This window comes from Symphalangus syndactylus, chromosome 17, assembly GCF_028878055.3.
Source record: "Symphalangus syndactylus isolate Jambi chromosome 17, NHGRI_mSymSyn1-v2.1_pri, whole genome shotgun sequence".
Classification (NCBI taxonomy): Eukaryota; Metazoa; Chordata; class Mammalia; order Primates; family Hylobatidae; genus Symphalangus; species Symphalangus syndactylus.
Genome location: NC_072439.2, coordinates 85,011,650 through 85,022,802, shown reverse-complemented (window position 1 = coordinate 85,022,802; position 11,153 = coordinate 85,011,650). Strand labels below are relative to the sequence as shown.

General features: G+C 43.1%; 1 protein-coding gene across 4 annotated transcripts in view; it reads left to right on the top strand.

The window, feature by feature from the left end:
- The window catches only part of MCF2L2 (MCF.2 cell line derived transforming sequence-like 2), a 246,513-nt gene that overhangs the window by 173,279 nt on the left and 62,081 nt on the right, over positions 1–11,153 (top strand). The window lies entirely within an intron of this gene.

The following is an 11,153-nucleotide window of genomic DNA, read 5'->3' as shown; positions in this document are numbered from 1 at the left end:
TCTGTTATTGTACATATTTCAGAACATGACAGAAAAGCAAAAGATTAACCCAAATACTTTAGTAAAATAAAAGCTTTGAGTTTGTTGTAAAAGGAACAAGACAGATAATGAGTTAAATGTATGATTGTCGAATCAGGGTTTAAAACAGTGGGGCCAGCAGGCACGGTGGCTCACTCCTGTAATCCCAGCACTTTGGGAGGCTGAGCTGCGGGAGGATTGCTTGATCCCAGAAGTTAGAGACCAGCCTGGCCAACATAGCAAGACCCGGTCTCTAAAAGAAAACACACACACACAAAATGAAGACTGTAAACATTGTACTTGTTAATTCAAACTAGATTTTTAGGAAGTTTTTTAATTGCTTTCCTTACGCCGGTCAGCGTCTTAAATCATGCAGTTCTTTTCATATGCTACCTACACAGGGCATGGCCCAGCATCTCCTAGACTGTGGCACTGCATGTACATCAGACCACAGACAGAAATATTTACATATGTGATTTGCAAAGAAGTCACTGACAGTGACCCACAAATAAGCTGATTCATTGTTAATACAGCACTAATCACATACCTTCTCTAATAAAATGCTAACTGAAATCCCACATGCATTTCCCCCAGCCATCACACGTGTATGTTGTACATCTGTGCAAATATTCAATTACAATTATATTCCTTTCAGATCATTTGGAGCTAGGTCCATGTGTCAGTATACATATGTTCCACATACATGAGCACATAGAACTGTACCCACGAGAAATACAAACTGACCAAAATAGTGGTAGACACACATACAAATCACATATTCACATCATACTAGATACAGATAAACACACCAGATAGATAAATGGTTTCAAAAGTATGTCTGGAGATTGGAGATACGATGCAAGTTTTCTGGTGGTAGGAGGGAGAGATGAGAGGGTGTGAAGGAGAGATGGGCAAGGTCAAGCAGTCCAGAATGCCCACTCTGGGATCCACACAAGCTCAGGTCACACATGCGAGGGGACAGGGAAGTCCCCTTTGCTTGTTTGGGAAGATTTCCTAGAGCAGCCTGGCTTCCTGTCCCACCCAGAGAGAGGGGAAGAGAATGACAGATTTGATGGTATTGATGGTGCTATGCTCAGTTACTTTTATCAAGAGGGAGTGCATGAAGATATTGAGATCTGTTAGAAATAAACTTAGGTAATAATAATAATGCTGATTTGGCCAGCATGAAGAAGGAGGACCGTGTTGGCATGCTTTCCTTATCCAAGTAGCAGCTGGTAAGCAGAGAGCCCTGTGATTAGATCTATACATGACTTTGGAATGACCAAAATCTGCATGTTAGACTTGGCAGGGATAGATAAGGCACAGAAAGAGCAGAGGAGTAGCAGAGTAGCAGATTTAGGAGAGATGATCACTAATAATGCACATGCATCATTAGTAGTGGGGAGGGAAGACTAAACCCTGAGTACAAGAGAACCTGGGCGATGGTGGGAGCAACAGGGGCCCAAGGAAGAGGCCCGTGTTACTAAAATCATGAAAGGAGAAGCAGGTCTGATAACCGAGTGGCTTAACACAGCTGAAGCGTAGCAGCACAGTGTCAGGCTTGACCTGTTTAGCGAAATTTGTCTTTCTGGATTCTGTTAGACCAGATTTCCTCACAGGCCCTATAGGGAACCTGTCCTGTGAATCTGTGAATTCAAACAAATCACGGGCCGTGTATTCTGAAGCAGGCCAGTGTTCATTCTAGGCCTGGGCTGTTAGAGAGACTCTGGTTGGATCCTGACCTGGCTTCCTACACAGGATCTCTGGCAAGTTACCAAACTTCTCTGTGCCCACAGTAATACCTGCCTGCAAGGGTGGGTGAGGATTAGTGCAATCTCAGTGATGGGTGGAGTGCTGAGCTCAGAGCCTGGGCTATCCCAATGGGGTGGATGAATGGTCGGTGTCCTCAAGCCCATCACAGGTTACAGAAAGCTCCTGTCACCTGGCAGAGGTAGGCTCATGCTGTGTCCTATCATCGTGCTGTAAAGGATCAGCTGTGTTTCACACCTCTGGGAATTTCATATCTGTTGATACAGCATCACCATTCAGACAACGCCCTATCTCCTTGGCTCCGCCGCCTCTTTCGCTGTCTACCGGCCACCTCCCACCACACACAGCCTTCCTTGGTGTTCTTTTCTCTGCACACATGCTCCTTGCTGATCTCACCCATTGTCTTTAATCTTGACTTACATTTCGTTCTTTTTTTTTTTTTCTTTTTTTGAAACGAAGTCTCACTCTGTCACCCAGGCTGGAGTACAATGGCACGATCTCGGTTCACTGCAACGTCTGCCTCCGGGGTTCAAGTGACTCTCCTGCCTCAGCCTCCCGAGTAGCTGGGATTACAGTCGTACGCCACCACACCTGGCTAATTTTTTATATTTTTGGTAGAGATGGGGTTTCACCATGTTGGCCAGGCTGGTCTTGAACTCCTGACTTCAAGTGATCTGCCCGCCTCGGCCTCCCAAAGTGCTGGGACTACAGGCGTGAGCCACTGCTCCCAGCCCATCCTGATTTATAGTTCTCGCCCAGATTCTCAGTTTCAACCTTAAGTGTCTTAGGTATGTCACATCGTCTTCAGCTTAATATGTCTAAAATGGGATGTATAAATATGGGATTGGGAAATGGTTAATGGACAGGACTTGAATGCCCCAAAAGCCAGAATCCTCCTTCTTCTCACCAGTGACCCAGCCCATGGTGTTATGTGTCAGTAACAGTCAGTGGTATTTTGTCACTGTATAAGTTATATGTTTTTTGCCTCAACTAGCTGTGGGGAGGGGAAAAAAGTTGTATATCTGTTTTCCCAACTACTTTGAAAGTCTTCAGATCTCTTGTGGGTGAACACCATGCCCTGCTCTTCTCTGAGTCCCTCAAAGACCCCCCATCTCCTTGCCACCCTCACAATAATGCCTGTCACAGAATGAATGCCTGGTAACTGCAGGTTGAACTGAATTTTTGCATAGCACTTCCACACTCATCAATTGTTCAAACTTTTGTTCCAAGAATCCCATCCGTAGTACAGTGGCCCTGTGTACTTCTCCTTTGATGCCACCAAGGCCCAAAAGCTGACACTGGAGACACACTAGCTCTTTCCTGCAGCTCCTGCTACTGCTTCTGTGGCCTGGAACCCTTCAGCATCCTCCCTCAATTCCAGGGCCTCGGCAGTTTGATGAAACCATACTAGGTACACCCAGAACTGGAAGATGAAGGGAAGTGACAGCACAAGGAGGCACTCACCTGCAGGCCACTCTGAAAACCCGGTTTCTTCCATTTTCTTCTCCTCTGCACGCGGGAGGGGCCTCCTGGAACTGATCATCTCCTTCACACCAACACATAAGGAAATCTCTTATGTGCCATCTAACACTCAGTGGGGCCTGACAGGGACAGGGACAGTCTCGGAGGGACAGGCCCTGCTGGCTGGGACCCTTCCTGGTCCAGTAGAGCTGTGCTGTCAACCCTCCAACAGCCCCTGTGAAAATGACCTGATACCAGCCCCTGGCAGTGAGTCTCTCAGCATTTCTTCTCCTTTTCCCACCAGCAGATCAGACACACACTCCACACTCCCGGAAGCATACGGGGTTCTGTGCAGGTCCCAGAGGGCTGCCTCGAACTCAGCTCTTTCTCTCCTACTCAGGAGGGCACATGCAAATTGAGTGAGGGAGTGACATTTTTGTAGGAACAATCTTGAGTGCTGATTAACACATATTTTAAAAGACAATTGGCACTTAGTCTAGTCAGAGCTATCTAAACTAAGCAAAACAATTTGTGTCCTGTGATGGGGTGGTACAGGGAGAAGGAAGACAATTACAGCCCCTGGAAATGGTTACTGACAACAAGATAGGGGCTACATGGCTGGCCCAGAGGCGATCATTTGTGTTGGGAATTTTGCAATTAGGTTTGGTTGTACTGATATTTAAGGAACAACTAAAATGTAATTTTCTTTTTTAAAAAATATACATTTTTTTTTAGACAAGGTCTCGCTGTGTTGCTCAGGCTGGAATACAATGGCCGGTCACGGCTCACTGCAGGCTTGACCTTCTAGGCTCAAGCAATCTTCCTGCCTCGGCCTCCTGAGTAGTGGGGACTACGGGTGCACACCATCACGCCCAAATATATATTTTTTTATTTTTAGTAGAAATGGAATTGCTCACTATGTTGCCCAGGCTGGTCTTGAACTCCTGGGCTCAAGCGATCCACCAGCCTCTGCCTGCCAAAGTGTTAGGATTACAGGTGTGAGCCACTACACCAGGTCTAAAATGTAATTTTCTATTCCTCATTTTTAAATACTTAGTAATTAGCAAGTGCTAATTTCCTGCTTTACAGAGAGTACGTGGTTCAAATCCCACTCAACCAATTTCCAAAAGGCAGTTAAAAATCTTCCTAGGGTTTACACTGAATACTCTTTAATCCAAGTAGACTATTAGATAAAACTTGCTATGCTGAGATTCTCCTTATAGAAGTACTTCTAAAAAGCCAATTCAAAAGTCTAGGATAAATTCATGTGATCTGCAACCATATACATTTCATGAATCAGTCTTAGTGCTCTGAAGGTCCAAAGTTGTAAAGCCCAATATTAATACCTAATTGGCTCTGCAGATTTAGGGCTAAGGAACCCTAGGAAGAGAGAGCAACATCTCTGAGAGAGGTGCTTGCATTATACTTAATAAATAAATAAGCTCTCTTGGGAAAAATAGGGATCTATTAGAATAATAGAATATCTGCTGGTAGATAAAGATGCAAATAGATCTGCAAGGGGCACAGGGCAGGGAAAGCAGTGTGTGTCTTCTCAACATTTTCAACTCTTTCACTATTTCATAGACATGCTTTTTATCTTTGGGAATTTCCTTTTTGCAATAGATTTCCTTTTGTTTTCATGAGGTAGAAGCTCTTGGTACAGTTGACCCTTGGTATCCATGGGGAATTGGTTCCAGGACGCCTGTAGATAACAAAGTCCACAGATGCCCAAGTCTCTTAAGTAAAATGGTGTAGTATTTGCATATAACCTATGCACACTCTCCCATATACTTTAAATAATCTCTGAATTACTTATAATACCTAATACAATATAAATACTATGTAAATAGTTGTTATACTGTATTGCTTTTAAAATTTGCATTATTTTAATTGTTATATTGTTATTATTTATTTATTAATATTTTCAATATGAAGTGTGTTGAATCCACAGATGTGGAACCTACAGAGACGGAGGACTGACTATAATTGTTTCACAATTTCTTTTCTTTACTGAAGATTACTGAGTTACTTGGATACTCCTGTTGGGATTACTACCAGTAGTACTCTTTCTTGGGAATTGAAGTAATGAGGTTTTCTTATCAGCTGTATTCTAGGGATCTCCTTGGTATGCCAGACATCTCTCATACCATGTCTTGTTATATTTGATTGCAGATGTGCTTCTGAACCAGTGTTGAGATTTCAGCCACATTCCTCAAATCCCAGGCATACATGGATAATGGTCTGAGCCAGCCCTTTTTCTGTAACCTGCTTCTCTGTGTCCTTGCTGTACAGGCCCTGTCTCTTAAGGAGCAGAGTCAGAAAAGTGGCACTGTTTCAATGGACTGACATTCATGCTCGACACGTCAGTTCCCCTGTCACTATTAGATAAAACTTGCAGGCAGTTTGACCTCAGCCAAGTCACTTAGTGCTCGGAGCCCTGACTTGCTCTTCTGTGAAATGAAAATAACAATTAGTACCTACTCTTGTCCACAGAATTGGCATGCATCCTATAAATCTATCAACCATCCATTCAATTAACGCTTATTGAGAATTCACTTGCTTGCAAGGCACTGGGGCCAAGGATGAATAAGACAGGACATCTGCTCTAGAAGAGCTCTTGTTAGGGATTTAATAGATCAAGTAAGATAATGCACACATTAAAAACAAAAAACAAAAACAACCTTACTTCATGCCCATTGGGTTAGCTATTATTTTTTTTAAAGAAAGAATGATAATCTAAATGTTGACCAGAAAGTGGAGAAATTAGAACCTTTGTGCACTGTTGGCAATATAAAAGGTGCGGCTGCTGTAGCAGGTGGTATGGCAATTCCTCAAAAAAGTTAAAAATAGAATGATCCTATGATCCAGCAATCCCACTTCTAGGTATGTATATGCTCAAAATCGAAAGCAGAGACTCAAACAGGTACTTGCACATCAATGTTCATAGCAGCATTATTTACAATAGCCAAAAGGTGAAAACAACCCAGGTGTTCGTCAACAGAAGAATGGATAAACAAAATGTGGTAGACACATAGAATGGAAGATACTCAGCCTTAAAAACGAATCAAATTCTGATAAATTCTACAACATGGATGAACCTTGAAAGCTATGTGAAATAAGCCAGACACCAAAGGATGAATATTGTATGATTCTACTTATATGAGACACCTAGAATAGGAAAATTCATACAGAAAGTAGAATAGAGGTTCCCAGGAGCTGTGGGGAGGTGGAGAATGAGGTCATGTTTACTAGGTACAGAGATTCAGTTTGGGATGATGAAAAAGTCTGGAAATGGGTAGCGGTGATGGTTACACAAGACTGTGAATGTACTTAACACTACTGAACTATACACTTAAAAAAGGTTTAAATAGTAAATTTTATGCATATCTTACCACAATTTAAAAAAACTTTATAATACCTAAAATGCCATACAAATGTAAGCATTATTAACTTGAATTAAGATTAATAGGACTGTGTTATGATCAATCTCTTAAACTGCTATATGCACAAAGTTACATTGTCATTATTTATTGTGTGATATTGAAGAACATCTATTCAGATAAACTTTGATAATAATTTACATCCCATCTTCTTCCAAAAAGAATTTGAGGTAGTTTACTATAAAATCATCAGGGTAATGAGACCAAATCCTATTAATATAAGACAAAATATAGAAACTGAGATACAAAGCAGAGAAGAAGGAAGAGAAGGCAGATCACCTGAGCAAAACTCAACTGTTATCCTCCTAGGAACCAGGGAAGTGTTCATATTAATCAGATCTTTTATTCTTAAATGTCATTGGTTTCAGTATGATCCTCGTATGGGTCTATAGTGCTTTGTGTTGTTACCATTAACAGTTCTAGGAATTTCTTTTATAATTAGGGAACATCTAATCAAAACAGAAGACGGATGTAAAACTTAAGAACATGTTTTCCTGAGACCGAGCCCTCAGGACTGTATTCTGTGTTTAATGAAACAGGTTCCTGGAAGGGTATCTGCCCTGCTTGCCATGGCCCCATCAATCTCCTATACCTCCCCTGGCCAGCACTCGTCCACACTCGTGGCCTGGCATGACAATCATCTCCTCAGCTAGCTCCCCCAGCCTCCCAGCCCCCATCCAAACTCTGCTCCGGCAGCCTGGATCCTGTAAGGCCCTGTGTGTGGCCATGACTCCAGCCCCTGCTGGAGTTTACTCCTCCTGGCACTCCTGTCTCCCTGGATAAACCCTGTACCTCTTGTAGAGGATAGGTCAGACTTCACCTTCTCCAACCCAATCCATTCCCCTTCTCTTTTCTGTTTCTATGTGGCATTCCAGTTACACATTAACTGTTAGTTAATCAGGGTTGCAAATGAATAAAAGTCTCGTGACCTTTATTTCATTTATTGTGAAAAGCAGGGGCCATTAGACAAAAGATTACATCAAACAGTCTATTAGAAATGATAACATATTTATAGAATGATGTATGGGGGCCAAGAGGGAAAGTCAAGTTTATCTAATCCCAAAGAAACAGAATCTGAGAAAGGAAGTGACTTACCCTGTATCCTAGAGGTAGAAATAGAATTGGAACCCCAGTTTCTTGAAACCCTGTGTTTTTATAACAGCATGCTAATTTCATTCTAATTTGTGTTTTATTTAATAATCAGCAAACAGGTCTTTAGATGCACCCCAAACATAGGCCAAGAGCAACTAGGTAAAGTAGCAGAAACAGTACTTGCTTTGCAAAAGCCATAGACCTTGGGCAAGTTGTTTCAGAGCCCTGGGCCTCTATTTGAACTGTTTCCTGATTATTAAATAAAACACAAATTAGAATGAAATTAGCATGGTATTATGCAAACACTGGGCTTCAAGAAACTGGGGTTCCAATTCTATTTCTACTTCTGTTTTTACATCTGTAAAATGAAGAGATGAGCTGGATCGTCTTTAAGTTTATATCTGCTTGTAGCATTTTATGAACCTACTAGACGATTGGCTTAACCCCACTGCATTAGTCAGTGTCCCCTAAAGGTACAGAACTAATAGGATAGATGAATATATGAAGGGGAGTTTATTAGGAGAGTTGACTCACACAATCACAAGATGCCACATCCCACAATAGGCATCTGCAAGCTGAGGAGCCAGGAAGCCAGTCTGAGTCCCAAACCCTCAAAAATAGGGAAGCTGATAGTGCAGCCTGCAGTCTGTGGCCAAGTGCCAGAGAGCCCCTGGCAAACAACTGTTGTAAGTCCAAGAGTCCAAAAGCTGAAGAACTTGGAGTCTGATGTTCCAGGGCAGGAAGCATCCAGTACTGGAGAAAGATCTAGTCCTTCCACTTTCCTCTGCCTGCTTTTTTTTTTTTTTTTTTTTTTTGATCAGATTTTGGTACTGGGAATGGTTCTAGAGGAACAGAATTTTAAGGATGGATTTCTTTTTTTTCTTTTTTTTTTGAGATGGAATCTCACTCTGTCACCCGGGCTGGAGTGCAGTGGTGCAATCTCAGCTCACTGCAAGCTCCGCCTCCTGGGTTCATGCCATTCTCCTGCCTCAGCCTCCTGAGTAGCTGGGACTACAGGTGCCCACCACCATGCCTGGCTAATTTTTTGTATTTTTAGTAGAGATGGGGTTTCACTGTGGTCTCAATCTCCTGACCTCGTGATCCGCTCGCCTCAGCCTCCCAAAGTGCTGGGATTACAGAAGGATGGATTTCTTTAGTTGGTTTTGGGGTTTCTGGAGTTGGTTGCTTAATATGATTAGACCCCAAAATGCTAAGGACTCTACTTCTAATTGTGTGGAGAACACTGATAGTCCTTGGCACAAACTGTTCAAAGAGTTATGCAAAAGAAATGCATTCAGTACTCCTGATTCACCACTCATGAGAGGCAAGGAGTTTAATCACTCTATACATAATACCTTTGACCATATATAAAGGACCAAAGAATATAACAAAGTTGGTTGGTTGCTCCTAAGTTCACTGGACAAACTGATGGAAGAAAACGATGAACTTAGGGATGCTAACTCCTGGCTCCAGAAGCATACACTGAGCCTCAAATCTTCTAAGATTGTCCAGGGTGAGAGTCTTATCTCTTGTAGAGAAAGAGCTGAAATTGTGGAAAATCAGATACAAGTTCTTATCATGGGAGTGGCTGACCTGCAATGAAAGGTGCATGAACAGCCTCACCAGGTGTCTACTGTCAAAATGAGGTCATTGATTGGAAAAGAATGGGACCATGCAACTTAGAATGGGGAGTGTGGGAGGTTCCTGATGAAGCTGGGGACACAGAGAAAAACCATATCATTTCACCCCGGCCCCTCCCAAATCTCATGTCCTCACATTTCAAAACAAATCATGCCTTCCCAACAGTCCCCCAAAGACTTAACTCATTTCAGCATTAACTCAAAAGTCCACAGTTCAAAATCTTATCTGAAACAAGGCAAGTCCCTTCCGCCTATGAGCCTGTAAAATCAAAAGCAAGTTAGCTATTTCCCAGATAAAATGGGGGTATAGACATTGGGTAAAAATACCTGTTCCACATGGGAGAAATTGTCCAAAACAAAGGGGCTATCAGCCTTATGCAAGTCTGAAATCCAATAAAGCAGTCATTAAACCTTAAAGTTCCAAAATGATCTCCTTTGACTCCATGTCTCATATCCAGGTATGCTGATTCAAGAGGTGGGTTCCCACCACAGCCTTGGGCAACTCTGCCCCTGTGGCTTTGCAGGGTACAGCCCCCCTCGTGGTTGCTCTGATGGGCGGGCGTTGAGTGTCTGCAGCTTTTCCAAGCACATGGTGCAAGCTATTGGTAGATCCACCATTCTGGAGTCTGGAGGATGGTGTCCCTCTTCTCACAGCTCCACCAGGCAGTGTCCCAGTGGGCACTCTGTGTGGGGACTCCAGCCCCACATTTCCCTTCCATACTCCCCTAGCAGAGATTCTCCATGAGGGCCCCACCCCTGCAGCAAACTTCTGCCTGGACATCCAGGCATTTCTGTACATCCACCTCAATTCTTGACTTCTGTGAACCCACAGGCCCAACACTACGTGTAAGCCACCAAGGCTTGAGGCTTGCATCTCTGAACCAATGGCCTGAGCTGTACCTTGGCCCCTTTCAGCCATGGCCGGAGCAACTGGGATGCGGGGCACCAAGTCCCTAGACTGCATAGAGCAGGGGTCCCTGGGCTGGACCCACAAAACCACTTTTTCCTCTTAGGCCTGAGCCTGTGATGGGAGGGGTTGCCACAAAGGTCCTTGATATGCCCTGAAGATATTTTCCCCATTGTCTTGGTGATTAACATTTGGCTCCATCTTACATATGCAAATGTCTGCAGCAGGCTTGAGATTCTCCTCAGAAAATGGGTTTTTCTTTTCTGTCGCATCATCAGGCTGCCAATTTTCTGAACTTTTATGCTCTTCTTCCCTTTTGAGCATAAGTTCCAATTCCAAACCATATCTTTGTGAATACATAAAACTGAATGCTTTTAACAGCACTCAAGTGACATCTTGAATGCTTTGCTGCTTAGAAATGCCTTCTGCCAGGTGCCCTGAATCATCTCTCTCAAGTTCAAATTTCCACAGATCTCTAGGGCAGGGGCAAAATGCTGCCAGGCTCTTTGCTAAAACATAGCAAGAGTCTCCTTTGCTCCAGTTCCCAACAAGTTCCTCATCTCTATCTGAGACCACCTCAGCCTGGACTTTATTGCCCATATCACTATCAGCATTTTGGTCAAAGCCATTCAACAAGTCTCTAGGAAGTTCCAAACTTTACCACATCTTCCTGTCTTCTGAGCCCTCCAAACTGTTTCAACCTCTGCCTGTTACCCAGTTCCAAAGTTGCTTCCACATTTTCAGATACTGCAGCACCTCAGTCTACCAGTACCAATTTACTGTATTAGTCTATTCTCATGCTCCTAATAAAGACATACCTGAGAC